This window comes from Branchiostoma floridae, chromosome 11 (genome assembly GCF_000003815.2).
Source record: "Branchiostoma floridae strain S238N-H82 chromosome 11, Bfl_VNyyK, whole genome shotgun sequence".
NCBI classification, from domain to species: Eukaryota; Metazoa; Chordata; class Leptocardii; order Amphioxiformes; family Branchiostomatidae; genus Branchiostoma; species Branchiostoma floridae.
This window is the reverse complement of record NC_049989.1, coordinates 16,923,772-16,945,374: the sequence shown is the minus strand read 5'-3', so window position 1 is coordinate 16,945,374 and position 21,603 is coordinate 16,923,772. Positions and strand designations below refer to the sequence as shown.

The window sequence follows — 21,603 nt, the reverse complement described above, 5'->3', positions numbered from 1 at the left end:
GTATCGATGCACATTCAAAACTACACTGCAGCCCCTACTGCAACTCCAGAAAAGATTTCTTCGTACCACAACCGGTTCCTTTTTCTTCTATATCTAGTTCTTTGGGCATAGCATAGGCCGTAGTTTTTATACACTATTGCAGCTTTTTTGAAAATATTTCAAACGAGTTTTCTGAATGGTACTAAAGACCTAAGTGTCACATCATTTTGTTCTAACTTCTCACAATAAAAAAATGATGTGTTTCGACATGGAGTTGATACATTTTGTTTAGATGTCACTTTATAGACTATGACTAAGAGATCAATGATAAAGAAAGTACGCAAAAAGAAGATTCACCGTGGATTGAGTACGGTAAACTTTTAAGACTAAGAAACCAAATACTTGGACTACATTATGCTGGCCTTAATTTTGCATAGTGTGATATAAGTGTTTCGTTGTATAGTGTTTTTTTTTTTTTATATATTTGTGTATTTTGGATCAGGCGTCTACAGCTGAGGCTAGAACTTACGGTATGACAATTTCACAACCAACTGGACCGTATATTTGAACCATATAGGTCTCTGGATTATAAATTGTGCAAAGCCAATACAAACTGAGTTCATTATGATATCGATACCAGCCACAGAGGACTGCGTTACGCGTCAATGCTCTTGTCCAATGGTAGAATGTGAATAGCAAATCGTGATACGCTGTTTGTTAACATCATAAAAGTAATTGTGTACCATTAATATGAGCTTGTGTAACTTATATTTCGAGGACTCCTCGAGAAAGAGGAGTCAAACAAAAGGGGTTTAATATTTTCATATGTAAGAAGGCAAAAACTGACGTAATATTTCTCCAGGAAGCACATTTCACCAATGACATCAGAGAAGTTCTTACTAAAATGATAAGGTCCAAGCTTTCAGAGCTTCGGATCTGATTAAACTCACACTTGATTTTGCCCTACATTTTACTTTCGTAGATTGTAATGGCAAAACACTCCTCTAAAACCGTACTATTGAGGGTGTATAGCTTTGTCTCGTGAACTTATATGACCCGAATAGAACCAAGGAAAGAAATGACTTCTTTAGAAAGGTATCCAACTGGTTAAATTATCATGACCCAATTCATTTACTCAGTGGAACAGATAGGCATTGCGGACAAAATGCCATTGTGGACAAAAAGGTAGTAGAGCTAACACAGCACTAAGATCGACCCAGTTTGTAAAAACAGCCTGTTCAAAAGATTTTGTGTAAGCATTATGGCCAACTAAAATCAGAAAGTATAGTCAGTACTATTTTGAACAACCGAATAAATGTGTCAAGAAGTGACCCTAATGGGCAGACGACAGAGTTAATTGTGAGGAATGCATTGTGAAGGGATTCTGCAGGAGAGACAGTCTCCAAGTGCATATGAAGATCCAGTACACCGGAGAAACCGTACGGCTGTGGATGGTGTGGAAAGGTGTTTGCAATGCTGTGTGTCTCGAATGAACACTTGAGGACATACACCTTACAAATGTAAAGTGTGCACAGCATCCTTCAGACTTCGGTCATCTGTTGACTGTACACGGGCGTAGCCAACCAGGAGATACATATGTTTGGGGCGTGCGGCAAGAGGATTGCTACGAAAGAAAAACTGATGAAGCATCTAGAGGCTCACACCTAGGGGGTTAAGTTTCTTTCATTTTAGTGACGTCAGTACATGTTCAATTTTACTGGTTCCGTTACATTGATGTCGTAAAGTTCTTTTTTTCCGTCTGCGCTTTGATATACCTGTTTTACGGTTTGCCACTAATGAACAACGGCTTTTTTCGTCATTCCTTGTTTCTCATCTTACATTCTAAACAGACATGTTCGTTTCTACTTCAGTTTTTTGTTTCCTGCACCCTCATGACTGTGTTGTCAAGGCCACTGACAGACCACATTCTCCACAATCCCAACATCCTTCCCCGCTCCATTGCGGAAGCATAAGCGGTGATCAGTTCGCTACTGACACCGATTGAAAAGGTGGGAACGTGAAAGAACAAATTCGTACTTTACACCTCCGAGAATGAAAGGTTGGTTTGCTGTCAAAAGTGCAAGGAACCCAAAGTCTCCACGTCCGTCTACACTTACACCCCCATCATCCCCCGTCTTAAGCGGTCGATGTCAATTCCAGAAGTAGTAATGGCTTTACAAACACGTCACCCAGGTCCGTTGTGCAGGTGACCAAATGGTGGACCACCCAGCAGAAACTAGCTCTGACTTACGGACCGGACCACCACTAAGAGTTTGATATTATGATTGTAAAGTATTTAGTGTAAATAGTTATTTTGTATGAACCAATTAATTAATTAATTGATTAATCTATTCATTTTTCCCGTGATCCCTCCCCTCCAGTGGACCTCTGGGAAGACCGGCTAAAGGCCGACAGGGCTTCTTCTAGTATAAATAAAGGTCATTGATTTATTGATTGATTGAACCCAGCGTGATAACTTTTATGGATAGCTTGGGAGACACTGCCCCAGAAAAAGCTCCAGTCGTGACAGACCGCGGTCACTCATCACCAATTCAGTGTCAGGACCCAAGAAACCAAGAGCGAAGAAGACAAGCTTTTCCCCTCAATGCCGATGTAGAGACGGCCTTGTTAGAATGGATAAAGGAGAACGAAATTCTGTGGAAGAGGAAGCTAACCATCTAAAAGCTTTTTTTTTTTAATTGTTGTGACGAAAGACCATGCTTGGGTCAACGGGCACGTTGATGCATCAATGACCCTACAGTCAGAGCAGTCCCTGGGCCGGTTCACCTACACCAGGAAGGGGCACCACAGAATGGGGCGCCACAGGAGAATGCTGCTTCCGCTAACCAAGAGGAAAGGAATTCGGTGGGGGGTTAATTAGAAGGTGAACGTCTCCAACCCGGCATGAATCCAAGGGAGGCCTCAGATCAAGACAGCCGACCAACGACGCCTTCAGCTCCGGGTGCCACACGGGTACGTGTGGAGACCGAAGCATTTCTTCTCTAAGCTCCCCTCCATAAAATCTCATGAATGGATGCAAGTAAGCTGAGCATAAACAAACTTTGTAATTAGAACATTAATTCACACGTTAAAATTCGGGACACAATTTTAAAATTCGCCTGTCGCAGCCAACCAAGACGAGACCGAACCCGCCTCTACTAGTCAGACTGTTAAACTTCCATGACCGTGACCGGGCTCTGAAGAAAGGACGGAAGCTGAGAGAAACAGGCTGGGCAGTACACGAGCATCGATCTCACCCCCCTCCCCCTCAGCCAGCTAGGACGTGTTGGACAAGATCTTCTGCGGGGTACGGAGTGACGGCCGAAGCTACCACGTCAATGTTCACTTTGACCGGGAGCGTATGCCCGACGTGAGCACTGTCTTTTTGCATAATAATATAATGGCATTGGTTACTTGTATGTGAATTCCTGTAGCACAGTTTACAATCAATAATCCCGCCAGAAATTTTAATTATAATGAAGCACAGTATGTTTTTAGATGACTGTACAGATAAGCTTTCTTTCTAAAGAAACTTTCTTTTAAAACCATCATGGTGGTTCTGTGTTAACGTTGTCGATAAGACAATGCAACGCAACTTTTTGTCTCAAACGTTTATAGTATGTTTACAACATGATTTTTTTCTGCCCACAGAAGCGCGTGATCAGCCACTTCCGCGGTAAAAGCGTGGTGGTGGCGACTGATGCCAGACCGTTTGAGATGACGAACATTAAGTAGCCAGGGGAAGCTGAGGGTTTCGTATTTTTCGGCAAACCTACGACAAACGGACAGGCACAGGGCACCATTCTTCAGGCTGCCGTACAACAGTAGCAAAGAAAATATATGTATCAGTTAAAGATATTTTTCTTATACATGTGTGCCTATAGCTGAATTGTATTTATTTTTCTGTTTATTGAGAATCAGTAGATAGTATTTCATCTACATGTGTGCCTTTAGCTAAATAAATGTAGAATTGTAATTCATGTAGTAGTGCCTAGTATTCCCTTTACACGTGCGTCTAATGTAGAATTGTAATTTAGGTTGCTGTTCCTTGAGAATTCATTTTTTATTCATCATATATCATTGACAATGTGTAGATATTTTCACTTTAAATGGCATTCTATACTGGAATAGAGTACATTTGGGATAGGTCAGATGTCTTTAATACCCACAAAGTCAGAACAGCCTACAGCTAATCTCCGCTTTAGTTCCGGGACACTTTGGGAGATCAGTCATCATAAGAACCGATTATCAATTGATGCCCAAACATAGATCACCGGCGTGACTTGATCTAGTACAAAGTCACACACACTGTCTATAATGTTCAAATATTTTGTGTGCACTTCTTACTTTTTCCCCTTTCTCACCAGCGTGATTTCTTTCTCGTATATCCAATAAAAATCCAAAACACATTTTAAATTTTTGGTTAGATACTTCACACCTGTGAGATCACTCGTGTCTGCCTACCACAAAGCTTCAAACATTTCAATATTCAAAGTGTGTTTACTTATATATATAAGCTTGACCGACTGCAATAAAAAAAAACTTGTTCAACTTTATATTCTGTGTGCACTCTTCACACTTGCAGACTTCTCACCAGTTAAGTTCACTCATTTCTGCACATTAGAAAGTTACATATACATTTCGATATTTTTTCTTTGCAGTCCTCCCACTGCACTACTCCGTGTGATTGCTATGTTCCAACGTTTATTTTTTTTCCTGTGCACTCTTCACACATGTGGGGTTTCTCACCAGCGTGGGTTTACTCATTTCTACCACATAAAAAGTCATTTCTACCACATGACATTGACAAAGTACTGATCTGCTGCTCACCATTTGTGCAATAACACATCATTTTCAAGAGGCAAGTCAGGTCTGCTCACCAAAGGTTAAAATTTGGTATAATTGCATAACAGGACACTACCTAGATATCAACAACCCATTGAATGTATTACTGGGGGATTTATCAAGTGAAACACCAGTAATTGCTAATGTTATAATTCTATTGGGCAAGATATATATCTATAAAACCGGGAGACATCGAATATATCCATCCACATGTTTATTGCCTTCGTTAAATATGAACATAAAATGGAAAAAAAATATTGCAACAGCTAAAAACAAAATAAGTAAACATAACAAAAATCGGGAACCCTTAAACCTGTTTCTGTAATATCACTACCACAAGTACTCACCTCTCAGTGTATGTGCACTTGTATGTTCTTGTTCAATTTTTCTTGTATTGCATTTTTTTTTTCATCTGGATAAAGTTTTTAAAAAATAAAAATAAAAATTTGTTTAAAATGTTTTACAGGATGCCTCGCGCAAGGTGTACCGACTGATGAAAAAAAGGCGACTTTCAGGGCTTTCGGCTTACTGAATGGTAAGGCAACATTTATTTGTTTAAAACAATTAAACCGTTTCTCTTACCATGTCATTGTCATGACATGATATTAGTACCACATGTACCGTTTAACATGTTCACTATGTTTTATATGGCTCCCTTTCGTCAGTGCAAGATGCAACTATGTAATGCTGCAGCAGGATTGAAGCACTAAATTGCATGTATTGTGCAAATAGCACTGGATCTTAAACCTCTACGGCAGAAACGTCACGGTGTCAACGATACTTTTACAAAATAATCTTAGTTTCTATTGCGTAGCACTAGAAACTATATGAACTATTCAAACACCTTCGCATATGTAGACTAAGTCTTATTGACTCAGGTTAAACCGGTTTTCCCAACGACATCTCAGGAGTAGAGTTGAGTAGAGTAGAGTTGTTCAGTCCGGTAGGAGTATCCACTCCAGTTTGGCCTGCTCTTCAATTCGAAATACTCAGGATACTGTCATTTTCGGACGTAAGGGATGGTCCAGTAAATACCTGTACTATTCAAGCCGTAATTGATCGAAAGAAACTCATGATTTCTTGACATCTTTAAAAAGTCATCAGTATCAGAGATTAACCATTACAGTAATAGCAGTATTGGCCCTCTTTGTAAATTCATGTCCGGAATTAAACTCTTATCCAGTAGTAGAAACCGATTTGCCTGCAAGTTTTAAGTCATTTTCCTTCATTCTAGATGCTGCCAAGAGGTACAGTAGATCCAAGAGGGATGGCCAGGTGCGGGCCCAGAAGGGAAAGTATGCGGAGCACCGACACTCGGTCAAAAGAAACGGGAGGCAGCAACAGGTTAGTCTTATATACATGTAATATCAAAGCGCAATACCTGTAGGATTGAAAGTTAACATATAAAATGGTGATTCTGAAGTTTTGTTTTGTTCTCATGAACTCTTCAATGCTATGGGTTGCTCCAGGAAAATAACGCCACAATGTTACTGAAAGCCGGAATTTCTTTATAACGAGGAAAAATACTTATAAGATACAGGAGATTCTCTCTTCAAGCACGGTTACCATCTATTGCATTGTTTAATAATATTTCACTCCATACCACAGGCATACATACCAATTTGCATGCATTACATTTTTTAAAAATTATTCTTGCACCAAAAAGCACATTTTAGCCATCGTATTGCAAACTAAGTGACGTAAACAATTGATAGCTGACTGTCTAGCACATATTTCACCATGGAGAAATGTTTGACATCAGGCTCATATCATTTTAGAAACTGGCGAGACGACGAAAGGCGTACGACCTGGCACGGGACAACTGGTCAGATAAGTCTAGGAGGCGGGCAGAGGAGACACTCCACAAAGACTTCATGTCGTCGGAGTCTTCAGACAGTGAAGTGGAGGGACCGAAAACCTTCAAGGTGAGAAAGCTGGCCTGGTAGTCAGGAAAGATGACCAAAATCAAGGAGTCGCTGGACGCTGTCGTGCCACTTCGGGGCTCGCCTCGAATCGCGTCTGGTGAGCTTTCGGACAGAAAAGTACCGGAGGAGACCCCGGAGTGGGCGATCAGCAAAAGGTATCAGAACGGCAGAGCATCAGCAACTGACATCAGCGAGCTGAGGCTGGAGTTAGATAGCAAGTAGGGCGACAGGCAATTAGGAGTAGATTTTGTTTAATTACTTTAGTGTAGCAGTTTTCAAACTCAAGTTTGTAGCCGCAGAATAGTCGTTTGCAACAACCAATTTGAGTAATTTATGTCAACATTTGTTTGTCCTTTTAGATACTATGTAAACACGGTTTACTAGTAGTTACGATCCCAGTGAGTTAGTGTTTTTTTTAATTGTTCAACCGTTTTTCCAGGTATGTTTACTTGTATTGAATAATTCTACCAGTTAATTAACCCTTGTAAAACTGAATAAGTGTGATTAATGCCACCCGGATCGCCTGTAAGTTGGAAATATCTCATTGTTATCAAATTTAATATCGTTTTCTTGACATTCATAAATGCTTTGTTTTTAATCATTTTAAGACAATCTGATACAACAACATGCTGTTACTAATGTGATTGCCTGGTGTATATGGAACACTGAGAAGCGAATAAAAAGAATGTTTGGCAGGTGATGTGTATTCTCATTTTGACTTCACTGGTTCGAAAAAATCTTGCAACCAAGGTGAGACTATATCATCATTATCATATCGCCTGAATTCATAGACTAGACTGCACCATAATTTTTTCAGCTATCAGGACCTAGCACCCCGTCTGGCACAAACGCCTATCTGACTAAGCCTGTCGACTAGATGCCGGAACTCTTCTATCTCGACAACTACCGGTTCCTCTGAAGTACCCCCCCTGACGGGCGAAACTGTGTGAGAGGCGGGTGGGTCTGGACAAATTAAGTTTGCCACGTCAGAAGACAAAAGAGGAGATGTACGAGAGCGGCCGCACTGTCTTGTACTGCAAGAAAAGGTGGCTTGAGGCGAGGAATTCGAAGGGGTCAGTGGTGCATTTTCAGAAGACAACGGGAAATAAATGGCAGGCGGAAAAGTTCTCCTAGTCCTATCTCGGACCCTATCAGTGGACGACCAGACGGAACCATGCACAATACTAATGGCCAGTTTGAGACGTTTTTGTCCATAAGATTTCATATTATACTACTGAGGCTCGAGTATACGCGTATCCCCAGGATGTTAATAGGGACCAGATTCACCTATATATTCAATGAGTGAATATTTCCTGTGGTCCTAATATTCTCAATGCATATGTATATGTTATGTATATGATCACGCAGGCAAGTCACATTTGCATACTTTAGCTATTGTTTCTTTGGTTATGTTATTCTAACAAGGAATGATAAGAAACCTGCTAAATGTCATTACCATTTTGCAAAACTTGCAATATACAAGCACATTAGGTAAACAAAAATTATGCATATTTGTTCTTAGTATTGCAAAACATTTACCTGCTATACAGTGAAAAGAGAACAAAAATTAAGTAAACTGCTTTTTTTGCACCTTTACAAGTTGTAATAGTTACAGTAGTAAGTGTTTGATTAATGTGATATACGCTAAGACCGTTCCAATTTTACATTCAATAGTACTGTTCTTTTAATTTTATATTTCATATTTACCATGTAATCTGCCCCTCACCAGCGTGGCATTCCTCCTGCTAACAGAGAACCCCTGCAGGTCGAGCATTATGACCACGTGTTTTGCTACGTGTACATTTGTGATTCTTGGCATCATTCTACTAACAGCTCACTGTTTCGCGATAATTGTAAATCCTTTAACAGTTCATTCCCGCTAACTCCACTGCTGGACAATATGCCAATCACTCCCTGAAGTTAACATTAGTCTATCTTTATTAACTCTAATTATTGTAAACTGGCACCCCACTGCAGACCTAAATTCACACTTTTCAGCCTAACTCTGATTATCCTCCTGGTAAGAGATAAATACGGGACCAAGGGCACCGAAGTACCCCCTGCGGCGTATGTCATCGAGCCGTCAGGTGGGAAAAGGTGGACGGCCGGCATGCCATCTGTTGCGACTCATGTGATGTCTGGTACCATAATGACTGAGTGGGTATGTCAACACCGGTCTATAGTTCCATCAATAACCCTAATGTGTCCTGGATTTGCTGCTCCTGCGGCCGACCTAACTTAAGCTCCAGCCTCTTCAACACTACAGTATCTGAAACATCCGGTTGTTTCTGTTCCTCTGACGCCAGCACTTGTTCTAGTCCAGCAAGATCTATCGGCTCACCTATAGCTGTTAGCCCACCCCCTCGCGACAGCACACATACCAAACCAGTCAGGACCTGCGTGATCAATTTTCAATCTATCAGCAACAAGGTACCTGAACTGCACAAACTTTGCGAAGCTGTGCAACCAGACATTGTTGTTGGCACTGAGACGTGGTTGGACTCAACTTGACCCATTGTCCATCAAGGGTCAAGGCAACTTGTTACAAAGCGCTGGTACGGCCTCACTTGGAATATAGTGCCATCGTCTGGTAACCGTACACCAACTAACGGATAAAGGGTGGAGGCCGTCCAGCGCAGGGCCGCCCGAGTGACAATTAATGACTTCCGGCAGACTAGTAGCGTAACACAAATGCTCACAGACCTGAAGTGGCGTCCTCTCTCCGAAAGGAGGAGGAACGCCCGCCTCACTTTTTTTAAAATATAATATTAATATAGAAACTAATGGCATACTCAAGCCAGCCCAAGGGCGCATGCGGGGAAACCACGACCACAAATACCAGCCAATCTTCGCCCGTACCGACATATATAAAAACTCATTTTTTTCTGCGTATCATCCCTGAGTGGAACGTCCTGCCTGGCACGGTTGTAAGTGCTCCAAACATTGTAGATATCGGTGTACCATATAATATTTGTAAACGAAAAAAAAGCCAATTTCCAGACCTAGTACTGCTACTTCCACGATGCAAAGGGACATTGATGGACTTGTGGTGTTATCACTGTTGTCTGTTCCTCTCGTGTCAACCTCGTCAAGTTGTATTTCTTGATTCATTTGTCAAGAAAATGAATTTGGAGAAAACTGACGTTAGACGCTGGGAGCCCTGGCCCAATGGTAGTCAGCAATCAGCCAGTTCACATCGGTTGCTTTTCGTTAGATGACATGGTGGTGGTACATGGTATAAAGAAGCCCTTACATGTAAATAAAATGTACCAGATATAATAGAGAGCATAATAATGTCAAGTATGGACTTTAAAACAATACTTCTAATAGCCTGCATATTTTAAAGCAAAGTGTTCAACACTAGATTTATTTCCAAATCTTGTCATTGTCATTGAAATATATTTCTATCATTTGACAGGACGGCCACATGTCGTTGATGTGCACGTCTGTCGCTGTGAACCGGAACCATGAAGTCATCTTCAACGAGGGCTGAAGGAAGCAGCAACAGACAGACATAAAGCAGGATTTTCCTTACCTCTTATAGAATGTCTGGTTTCCTTCACTCAAGTATGCCATGTCTCTGTTTCAGCATTGCACTATGTGCGGAGAGCTACACCAGAAGGCAGGCATTGACATGGTCTGTATGAAAATTACACTTGCAATGGGTAAGCTATTGATTTCAATTTTTTGTTTGTTTTGCCTAACTATTAATAATATGCATGAAGTTATTGAGCAGGCAAAATCAGAACTGGTACAGAAGCCAAATGGTGCTCACGCAATTGCTGTCTCACACAATGCAGGATTGCATGGGGAAGGTGATGAGGCTGGTAATGAAATATTAAGAAGGTTTATGGAATCGACTGATAAAGATAATTACAAGAAAGATTCCCAAACACCTAGAGAATCAGTGTTTCAAGAGATACACCATGAATGCAGGCGTGTTTGTTCGGGCACTGACATGGGATAAGGACGAGCATACTGGACAAGTTTTCTGTGACTTTTTCCAGACAGCTCAACATGCATATGGCTGTTCCACATGTAGCTGTTGATCGATTTTCCAGGCTCGACCAAATCCTCCCATGCTTGTGATACTTGACAATTACTAACAACACTCCTTCTGGGTGCTTGGAGGAATTTTTGGAGAAGCTCTAAAGACCAACGGATTCGTAGTGCAAGAACATACCCCGATACTTCAGGCCCGTGGAAAACTCGTTCCTTACCGCAATGCAGAGGTATTCAAGGCCAACGACAACCACAGTGACCGGAGGATTTCTATTTTGATACCACCCAGGTCACGATAATGTCCACATCAACAACAATTGAATCGAGCTTAACATAATATGAGCTTTGAGAAAATGAAATCACCAGGTACAGCAAAAAAGAGAAACGCCAAGTTTAGCGTTTGGACAAACTTAATAACCACACACAAAAAGACGGATGCTACCAGGAACACAACGTAGTTATTCAGGAAACTGGGTCAAAACAGAGGAGCCATTAGGTAAATAAAATTTCGTTAGTCATAAATCACGGCCAAAAGCTATACATGGCATGTGCCCCAAACGATTCTGTGGTTTATCTATTAGGTACAGGATATTGGTAAGTGTGTGGTAAATTATAAACGCAAGCTATGTTAAAAGTATTGTCAGAATTTGTATCTTTTTTTATTACTCGTAACAACAATGCTACAATGCCGAGAGACACAGTTGTCATTAGAGGGTGAACATCCCTGTCATAATGTTAAAAATAATGGATCAATATAATAATATAGGATTATACGGAATAGAGTGGAGTAAAAAATTCCTGGGCGGGCAAAGCCTGATAAGTCTTCAGTTTTTCGGGGCAGGAAAAATACACCAAGGGGGTCAAATTGGAGCGTGCAAACACGGTTGGAGGGAGGAGCGGCGGAAACAGAATCACTGACAAAACAGGATAATCGCCAAGGGAAAGTTTCCGAGTGGGGCAGGAAAGAAGCAGAGCAGAACCCAAACTTGCCAACGCTTGAAATTCTACGGAAGAAAAGAGCTTCCGGTGAGGGGGACCCATCATACACAGGGGCTTAGTCCAACATGCACCCCAGACACACAACTTTTATCATTCTTCCTGTTCACGAAGCAAACATAAAAGCGAAGAGACTAAATTAAAGTCGGTACTGTAGAGGAGGGTGAAAGCAGCCCATGACTGCCACCCACAGACAAACCTGCATCAAAATCACAACTACACCAATAACGGGCGTATGACGAGGTTTGGAGGGTTGCACAACAGCCAGCGAGGAGATTCTGAAAACTTCTGACTAGACTGGGCACGTAGCACAGATGTGATCTACCCGGTATCAACCTCGACCGACAACACGAAATTGAGTCAACGCTCACATGCTGCTCTAAAGCCTTAAAAATAATAAAACGGCGAGCACCCACGTCCCACATGCTGCTCTTAAGCCCTCACCTAACAAGACGGCCTTTATGGAGCACGTTCCAATAAAGCTGAGATTCAATCAAGCTAAGACCCTAATAAAAACAACGTCCCCTCTCAAGATACAACGTTAACGCAACGTGCCAGCTATCAGCTATACGTCACAAAAGCTAAAGCAGAGTTTAGCATTTGGCGAGGAAGTTGTGAAGCACACAAAAACGATATATGCTAATGCCGTTACGCACAACCTTACGCCCTGAGGTTACGAGCTGGACTGGCGCCAAGTTCCAGAGACGACTCGCTTTATACCATCCACAGTGTCTTAATATCCATCCGCAGCGAGATGTAACAAAGGTTTTACCGAAACGCAAAAAAAATTCTTTTTGTCAAGATGTTGAGGAGAAAGTTAACTAAAAGAAGAACATCATAAGTAACAATTTTATCTCAACCGTTTGAAACGCTGTGGCAATTTGTGGCGAGGTACTTTTTTTTAGCGCATGGATTTGCATCACGGAGGGCAGTACATCAACAGGCTCACGTGCAAACGGGCTAGTTCATTAGGCTGCAGGTGAAGACTTCCTCGCATATCCAATGGACCAATTACCTGTTGAGATAAATTATGTCGCAATGTCTGGTTGGTGATGGTCGAAAATTACATCAATGAAGTTACGCCTACACGTTCGGGTAAGGTTTGTATCCATCTGCCGTCAAAAAGTAGTACCTTCCAAAACAATAAACTAGTATAACAAAGTAGTATAACTTCAAAAACAATAAATGTTGCTCTAACCTATAGAGACTCTTAGGTTATACTAACTTACGTTCCTGAATTTTAGATACATGATCCATATCTGAACTAAATGGACTTGGAGGCTCGTCAAATGTTACAATCGCGGACGGATATGTACAAAGTGCTTTGGTCGCCGAGACAAAGGAAATATTTTGCCAGTGCAGTTTTGAATGTCGTTGGGACAACATGCAATTTTGGCTTAGCTCTGTCTTTGCATTATGTTTTTGAAAAACAGATACATCGCTACAATATGCCGGTGTAGTTAGTATAGTAATGCATAGATTCGTCTGCCAGACATCCTAGGTGACGGACGCACCTCGCTGCTTCCAGGTTTTTATTCTCGCGACAGACAACGTGATTTGTTATGTTCTGATGCATTGCCATGCATACCAGGCTGACCCTTGTCTTTTAGGTTTTCTTCTCGGATTTGCTGTTTCAAAGACAGGGGCCTTTATTTTAGCCCCTTGCCATTTTTGTGTAATTCTTTTTAAACAGGGTGTTATCGTGGTCCCTTTTTGTAAAATTCTTGTCTTTTCTTGGTGATGTTTATCATCACGACTGCAGTCCTTGTCTAGATAAAGATAGGGCTTCATGAGATGAGAATGACACAGATTTTGTAGTGCGTGGTTTGTTTCCTTTTAGCATTCCCCAGTTCCTTATGGTAGACCTTTGCTATGAAGGGCCCAATCTTGAATGTGACAGATGGCCGTAAGGGATCTCCTAGTGTTTTGATTTAGAAGAATCGGCCAGACCAAAACCTTTTATTATCTGACTGGTGGGTTGTTGTTTCTTCCTTAAAGACTGAGTTTAGGTAGCTCCAATAGCTACGTCTTATCTGCCTTTGTATTGTATTGTACGGCGAAGGGCCTTAACCTCTTCTTTTAGTGTTGGTGAGCCAGTTTAGTTCATCTTAAGATACTTCCTGTTCCGTCTGTTGATGACTGGCTGGACTTAACCTTTATTGACTTATGCGGCACATATGTCTTAATTGCTGTCAGGAGTGAATCCACAGTGCACAGGGAGGTCGTTGATCTTTGTTATAGAGGGCAAGAATGGGTCGTAGGTCGTGTTTGACAACGCGTCTAAAACCAGTCGAGTATTGGACGTAAATTTTGGACAATGTGTTGGCGAGTCGTACATCGGGCTTTTTTAAGTCGGAAAATCGGATTTTTTAGACCTATTTACGACCATATTTCACAGTTACGACTTAAACCCTCCTAATTTACGACTAAATCTGTCAAATCTGTCCTCGGAACAAAGAGAGTTGTAACTGTAATAAAAACTTTCTAGTTGCATTTTTATTGTTCATATATAGAATATTACATTTCAAGAAATCAGTTTCTTTTCTCCCTTCACATTAATAAACTCACTGAGAAGCCCATCTTTCAGTTACAGATCACAACAGAAAATATAGTAACAAAATGAAACCAAAATAAACGATGATAAAGAATTATGAAGACGTGCTCGCAAGTGGGGAAAACTGCACGTTGTATATAGCGTTGTTGACAGTCATGTCTCGGGGTACCTGAAAATAAAAGAGACACTGTTAAATGTTGCAACTGTTGTAACAAATGTAATTGACCGTGGCTTTGTATCCACATGTACTTACATATGGTCATTTATTAAAAGCAATAAAGTTCACTGAAGGAGGGAGGTCAGGAAACACTAAAGAACCGGTAAATGTGTTTCGAAAATGTTGTTGACTAATGTCATGCCGTCAACTTAAGTCACACAATTTAGTTTGACGATTGTCCTTCTGTATCTGTACAAATATCAGTATTAACTGAGTACCGTCTTTCCTAATGTCGTAGTACTTTTACCTGTTCACTGTCCCCGGACGCAAGGTGTTCCCTCCCTGCTGGGGTCACTTCGAGGAGGGTGAGAGAGACTGAAACAGAAGTATATCGTTATCATTTAGGACATCACATTAATGTTTGTAAATTGTAATAAAAGTGCACGTGGTGTTACAAAGAAAGTTCTAAATTAACACCATTTTGCTTACCAATGCTTCCACGCCTCTCCCGTTCCCGGGCCTTCCCAAGAACTGTGCCATCTGGCATGGACAGACGGGCATTTGCTGCAGTTGAAGCCGATGCTTGTGCAATTCTTCTACAGAAATGATATGTTAAATGTGTAATTACTGTCATCAACAAGATTATATTTGGGGAGCGTTGTTCTTCTAATTTTCCATATGAGGACCTCATTTGCATAAACTATCTGAATATGCGATTAAAGCCTTTCCTAACATAAGTTGTGTACGTCTGTTATTTGGGTGGAGGACAGGATAAAGTCATATAATTGATGCAAGTAAGAACCTCAGTTGTATAATTCAAGAGAAATACAATTAATATACCAGTTGTAAAAGTTAAAATAATTTGGCGTTTGATGTTTCAGCTTTTCTACAAACATGATGAGTTGATTATGTAAGTATCGATGTAAGAAATTAGATTGACACATTACATGTTGGCTTTTGCAATAAAATGGCAACTTCTCATGTCAATTGAAGTTAATACCTTTCCTTCCTTGTGGTTGCATCATATGTCCTGTGCTTTAAGCACACAGACACCTCTTTCCTGATTTTTCCCCATGGATGATGGATTTAGCCTGCGGACGTGTTTGAGTCGTTGCATGAGTCGTAAAATAGTCGTTCAATAATGAACGACTCCTTCCATCCTTGATTACGACCTAGCTTCTACCGATCAACGACCTCCCTGTGCACTGTGACCTTTGAATTTGTTCCATAGTACCTCTGTTTTTGTATCAGCCTTGGTATGGAGGTCCTTGGTAAGGCCTGTAGCTACATTTCTCAGACTATCCCAATCTGCTTTTGCGTATAGCGGGATTTGGCGTTGTGTCTGTTTCTAACTTCTAACCTTGATACTTATTTCGCAATAGGGTATACAATGATCTTGAGAGGCCCGGTACAAGTTCTAATCGAGGTATCATGTCCGGGCAGTTTGTTATTAGTAGATCTAACATATTATCCTCCCTCGTTGGCTGTTTAACCAATTGTTCAAGGCCATCGTCATACAGCAGATTGAGGAAGTCCCGATGAAGACGGGGGTGAGGTGAGCCTGGCTTCAGTGTGGTTGTGGCCCAGTCCCAACTTGGCAGGTTAAAGTCCCCTCCCACGAGTAATATTGCGTTATGTAGTTGGGAGGCTCTTTGAAAAGATGTGGCAAGGCGAGTCAGACTGATCTCATCTCTAACATTCCAAAACATTTGACGCCCAAACTTAGTCGCCTAAAATCTTCAAAAGATACCCTTGTATACTGTTGGTCCCTTGTTCACTTGCCCCCGACTACCTATCCTCGGCCTAACAAGTCGGATCATGCCGAGCTTCTTGACGAATAGTTCTGTATTATAATCCGCTGTAGATTATTCAAATGCTTCACTGCCACCAAATGCTTTCTGCTGCTCTCGAACGTGCACTTTACTGCACTTCAATGATCTGCGAGTGGTTTATCCAACGACCCTCTTCGTAACATGCCGATGCTGTATGGCACAGCTTTTCAGCTTCTCATTTCTAACTCATTGAGCGGATTCAGTACGGATACAAATCTGTAGATTGAAGTACATCTAACTTCGTAAACCAGTTGAACATCTTAAATTAACCACAAGGTTTGTCAAAGTCACTAACGTCTAAGGTTCTTATGCGCTCATGACTCATACCTACTGCTGTACTCCAGTGTAAACATACGTTTAATATGAAACCTTTATTAAGGGCAAATGACCCCGCTTAATTCACCAGGTCTTCGCAGGACAACATCCGCAGACAGTCTTTGAACATATTTTCTTAATGACAATGTTTCCTTAATATTCTTAATGAGTCCTTTATCATCTGTACTGACGAAACGTGCCTCCCACTTGATGAAGCAGGAAAAGATTTTTCACTAGGGAGTCTTTACAAAATATCAAACAAACACCATACTTAGAGGGTACATAATAATGACGCAGGCAACATCTTATTACAAGTGTGTGCCATTGATTTTTGTCTCCTTGCCCCTCAGCTATTTCAGATAGTGTGCCCTCATTGAAGACTAGCTGTGTTTTGTGATCTGTAGTAGACGTATATGCTTTGACCTAATCTGCTTTAAAAACAATCAGACTGTGTACACCTTTATGCTCATTTATTCCTATTTCATCCCACTACATCGTTACTTACACGCGTATAACTCTCAACTGTAACGCCAGATCAGCGACATGTGCCTTGCTTGATCTCTTCCATCCATAAGAATTAGCAGATTGTCATTCACCCACTGTTCGGATTATGACTTACCGGCTGTCTTACGGACTTGAGCATGCCGGTCTATCGCGGTACCACTGTAGTAAAGAGGACCAAAAAGCTGTCTGGAGCTTCATCTACATTGTCATCGCTAGACTGTGTCACATAGAGTTTATTATATATTGTGTGAAATAATCTTGATTAAACCTTTTAAATTGGCGTTGTATAATAATTGTGGATTTTTTTCTTGGCAAATTTCCTTTTCCGATTTGTATGTACCATGTTATGGTCGGTACATCCAAGTGGAGTTGATTCAGTGCGCATAAATCTGTCTGATTATTATGGTGGCACTTTGTCGACAATGGTATTCCAGCTTTCTTGCATTTGTATTTGCTGGAGAAACAACTTCCTTTGCAGGCACCAACAGAATGCCAACGTGCTTACAATGCCTAATTCGTGCCGACTGGATAAGGGTCACCTCGTCAAGATCATGGGGAATATTTCGGAGTGCCCGGGAACAAACGTTTCTCATGTCCACTAGGTCCTCAGATTAAATTCCCATCTTCTGAGGCTACTTTTCATGTGGTGTCCATTTCTTCCCTGTTAGCTTGCACGATTTTGCAGAGTATACCTAGGAGTCGTGGGTCTGCGTTCATCCACAAACAAATGCCCCAGTACATATTTCCTAGTGTATTACTTGGTACTCACACAGTTGTGAACCAGTGACCATGTCTGGATTGATAAATCTGGTGTTTAGTAAAAGTGGGAACACGTACATGCGAACATTTCCAACTTGCCCATCACACGCACATCTTCCAACTCCTTGCCAATAGGACATGATGGTCCCCAGTGAATCAAGTATGACATAGCGGACATGATTTATCTGGACACCCATTCGAAAGCAATCTACCACACATCTCAGGCAGGTATCAGTTTGTGTGAAGGCCTCTACCTGTTTTTTATGACTGATCAACAGTCTGACCATGGTACATATCCACTACCCTATTCCTGATGGTGAGGTGCTCCGCAGTCCAGGCATAGGTCCCCAGCCTATCCATGAGCCATCCCCATACTTGATATGTCCTGTTGATGGTACTGTAGATAGTTAAAACAATGGATTTTTGAACTATTTGTGTAATATTTACGCAGAACTATAATTTATTCAACAAAAAATGTGAATGCATATTACGTGTAATGAATGTGCAAGACTTGAAGAATATGTGGTACAATATAATGATTGTCAATTTACCTGCAGAAGATCATCGCCTTCACTACATCATTGGCCCCTTGCCAACCCAGCTCCTTACTGGTAGCTCTTCCCACTTGGATGTCGGATCTGTAAAGATAAGTCGATGTATATTGTACATGTATGACAATGAGACTAAACATCATTTGTTAGTATCTGGCGGTAGCATGATCATCCAAAATATATTACAGGTGTGAGTGAGAAACAAAACTCCAGGATTAGCAGTGTGAAAAAAAAACAACAGAAAATCACTGGTCACCGTTACTGCATGTAGGTTAGTCACCAAAATGTCAATAAGGATAAAAGTTTCAAATGTGGAGGTTGCAAACAATTGCAACATTTAAATACATTGTGTACGTTTTTGGCAGAATAGATACCATTGCCACATTTGTTATCTCATCAACTATTGCCTCTGTAGCCGTTGCTGTCAGCATCAGCACTGGGTAGTCGAGCTCGCTTCAGACGCTTGGTACCTTGCGTTACTCATCCCGGAATGATGTTCCCCTATATTACATGTTGCAAGGCGTTGCATTATTGCAATATGGTAAAATGCATCTTTGCTGCAACTATCGTTATGTGTTATCTATTTATCAAGTAAGCCTTGTTTGAATTTCGAAAAGGGGCGTTATATATCATCATCTAAAAAGATATCTCAAAATGTAGAATGTAGCATACTGGATACTACTTTCCTTCGCACAACACATAATATCATGTGCTTTATGAATGTAATCCAACCACCTTCACAAAGGCGCGGGAGCCGCGGGAATCCGATACCAGCAGGAAAAGCCGCGGGAATCCCGGTAACCTAACAAAGCCCTATACTGCGGTAAGTTATATCTGGAGAGCGTGCAAGTTCTCGCTCACACAGTCCCGTAGTTGGTGGCCGCAAGGCAGTCTGACTGTCCACAAGGGCTTTGCACTTTTGGCGGTCCACGCAATCGAATATCATCCACATACAGAATGTACACAGCTGTACAGATGCCACCAGAAGATAGCACGGCAAAACAGCCACGAAATGTTTACTTTCGATAGATTTGTCAAATTTCGATATTATGACACTAAATTATAAATCCATTGTTATTAATATCATTATTACAGGAATCCGTTTACATGCCTAGTGAATAATTGATTAAATCTGTTTAGTTTTCTGGTATAGCTCTCATTTATCTCCGCTTGCTCCTGGGAGGAGCGTGGCACCCCGATATACAGATCTCCCTGTCAGCTCTATTTCTTGTTGCCTCTCAGGCTGCGATGATGCTAAGTATGACATCTTGCTATAAGTCGTAGCAACAACTGGAACAAATGTATTTCAAAGAAGTAGATATTACCTGTCAGTGATTTGGCTACTGTTGTCGTTCCGGTGCTCGGATTTCCAGAGAAGATCATGTGAAGACCTCCAGTGTCCACCTGCTTCCCGACCTGCCCCTGCATAAAGATTTATTTTTGCGAAACCCTCCACATGCACTTTCAGCATTTCCAAGCCTACAAACTTGTTTAGCTCCCACAAGAGCTCTGAAAAGATAAAAGAGGAATGTTGTTGAAAGTGCTTGTAGTTGCTCCTATGTTACTATTCTGGCATCGATGTCGGGACCAGGGAGGTGATGTTATATATAACCATACATGGAAGCCTGTCTAACATTGCTTGTATATATTCTATGGCCCGCGCTTTGTAAAGTAACATTGATCGAGTAAAATCAAAACTATAAAATAATTTGATAGAATGCACCATATAAAGTATATAAGGTTGAATTTTATGGTTTTTGGATAAATCTTTTAAGTTAATGACACTGGTTCTAAGTCATTTTGGTAGAATATACAATATTCAAAGAAGATAGAATGGGATGTTGTATAATTTGCTCCAACAGGACACCCAGCTCTGAAGTCGAAGTCTTCAGTTTCTACAACTGAGTTGTGGTATATCACAAATTAAACAAGAAATATTTCAAAAACCATATGTAAACTCTTTATTTCTTTATTTCTTTATTTGAATTTACCACATGCAAAAACAAGAGTTCGTAGACCTCAGGCCTGCATGAAATGTATTGGGTTTCTGTAGACCTATTGTGTATTTTTGTCTGTGGTACGTGGTTGGAAAAATGAGCTTTTTACTGTGTTGGTTGTGCACCATGCAAAAGTCTGACTCTGAAATTCCATTTTCTGAATTCGTAAGTTTGGACAGGGATGAACATTACTTATTTTGGATTTCTTAAGTATGTAACCAACCACAGTACTTTGAAGTTGTTGAGACGCTACCTTTTTTTGTCTCAGATGGCCCATGCACATGTAGTTACTCTGTCACATGATATACTAATATCTTCCTATTTCAATGTACTGACCTAATGCAGCTGCTAAGTCTCCTTGGTTTGTGTTCTTCCAATGATATTCATTAAAGATTTATTTCTGGGGTGTTATTCACTTGACATCGGAATGTTACTCGCATAATTTGACCAATGATACTTTTATCTGTAGTTCCATAGACATTAGACAACATGAATAGTGGTAGCCCCCATGCAGCAGCAACAGTTAGTCCCCAGGGTGGTATGATATTTTCATTCAATCCATCCAACCCAAACCTAAATCTCCTGTAGTATCTAAGCCAAATTTAACAGCATAATTTACTATGAAAAATGTCCTTGTCAATCCCATTTATAGATGGCAAGCTGCTGGCAATGGAAGCTTTGAAAAGTTCAGAAGCTGTTGTAGTCAAAGCAAACACCCAGCAAACATCCCCGCAAACCAATGAGCAGTTGCTTAGAAGGGGAATTTCATCATATATTTGCCGCGACAAAATGCAACAAACGATACTGAATTTAAAACAGAACAAAGCTAAGCCTCCACCACTTAACCCTGCCTGTACCATAGATTAAGCAGGCCCCAAAACCAAGCGAATATGACTAGCCCAAAACAACAAATTACCTGTATACAGTATGGAAATGGCATTACCAAAGAAACAAAAAGAAACACAGGACAAATCATACACATACCTTTCTCTTATGCCCACACTCTATACAGTTCTCCTCCACATTAGAAAATTGCATCTTCTTCTGTTTAAGTTCAAGTTCAACCATGATTGCCAACAGGGTAAAGGAACTTGTACCGGAACTTAAAACTCAGTACTATACAGCTCTAGAAACACCACAAAGAGTAATAAGCAAACTCCAATTATACCTGACCAACAGATATATAA

At 40.9% G+C, this 21,603-nt stretch overlaps 2 long non-coding RNA genes across 5 annotated transcripts; one reads left to right on the top strand and one right to left on the bottom strand.

Moving 5' to 3' along the window:
- Positions 1 to 3,866: 3,866 nt before the first annotated feature.
- On the top strand, positions 3,867 to 14,318 carry LOC118426105. The gene is made up of 2 exons (XR_004832372.1): positions 3,867 to 6,168; positions 6,603 to 14,318. It is a non-coding gene; the product is annotated as an uncharacterized LOC118426105 (long non-coding RNA).
- LOC118426104 lies at positions 13,364 to 20,463 on the bottom strand. Of its 4 annotated transcripts, none has more exons than XR_004832370.1 (4): positions 19,745 to 20,463; positions 18,794 to 18,920; positions 14,948 to 18,506; positions 13,364 to 14,833 (listed from the first exon to the last, which is right to left on the bottom strand). It is a non-coding gene; the product is annotated as an uncharacterized LOC118426104 (long non-coding RNA). The 4 variants fall into 4 exon arrangements; XR_004832369.1 differs by having other exon boundaries at positions 13,364 to 18,265; positions 18,420 to 18,506; XR_004832368.1 differs by having other exon boundaries at positions 13,364 to 18,506.
- Between the last annotated feature and the right edge of the window lie 1,140 nt (positions 20,464 to 21,603).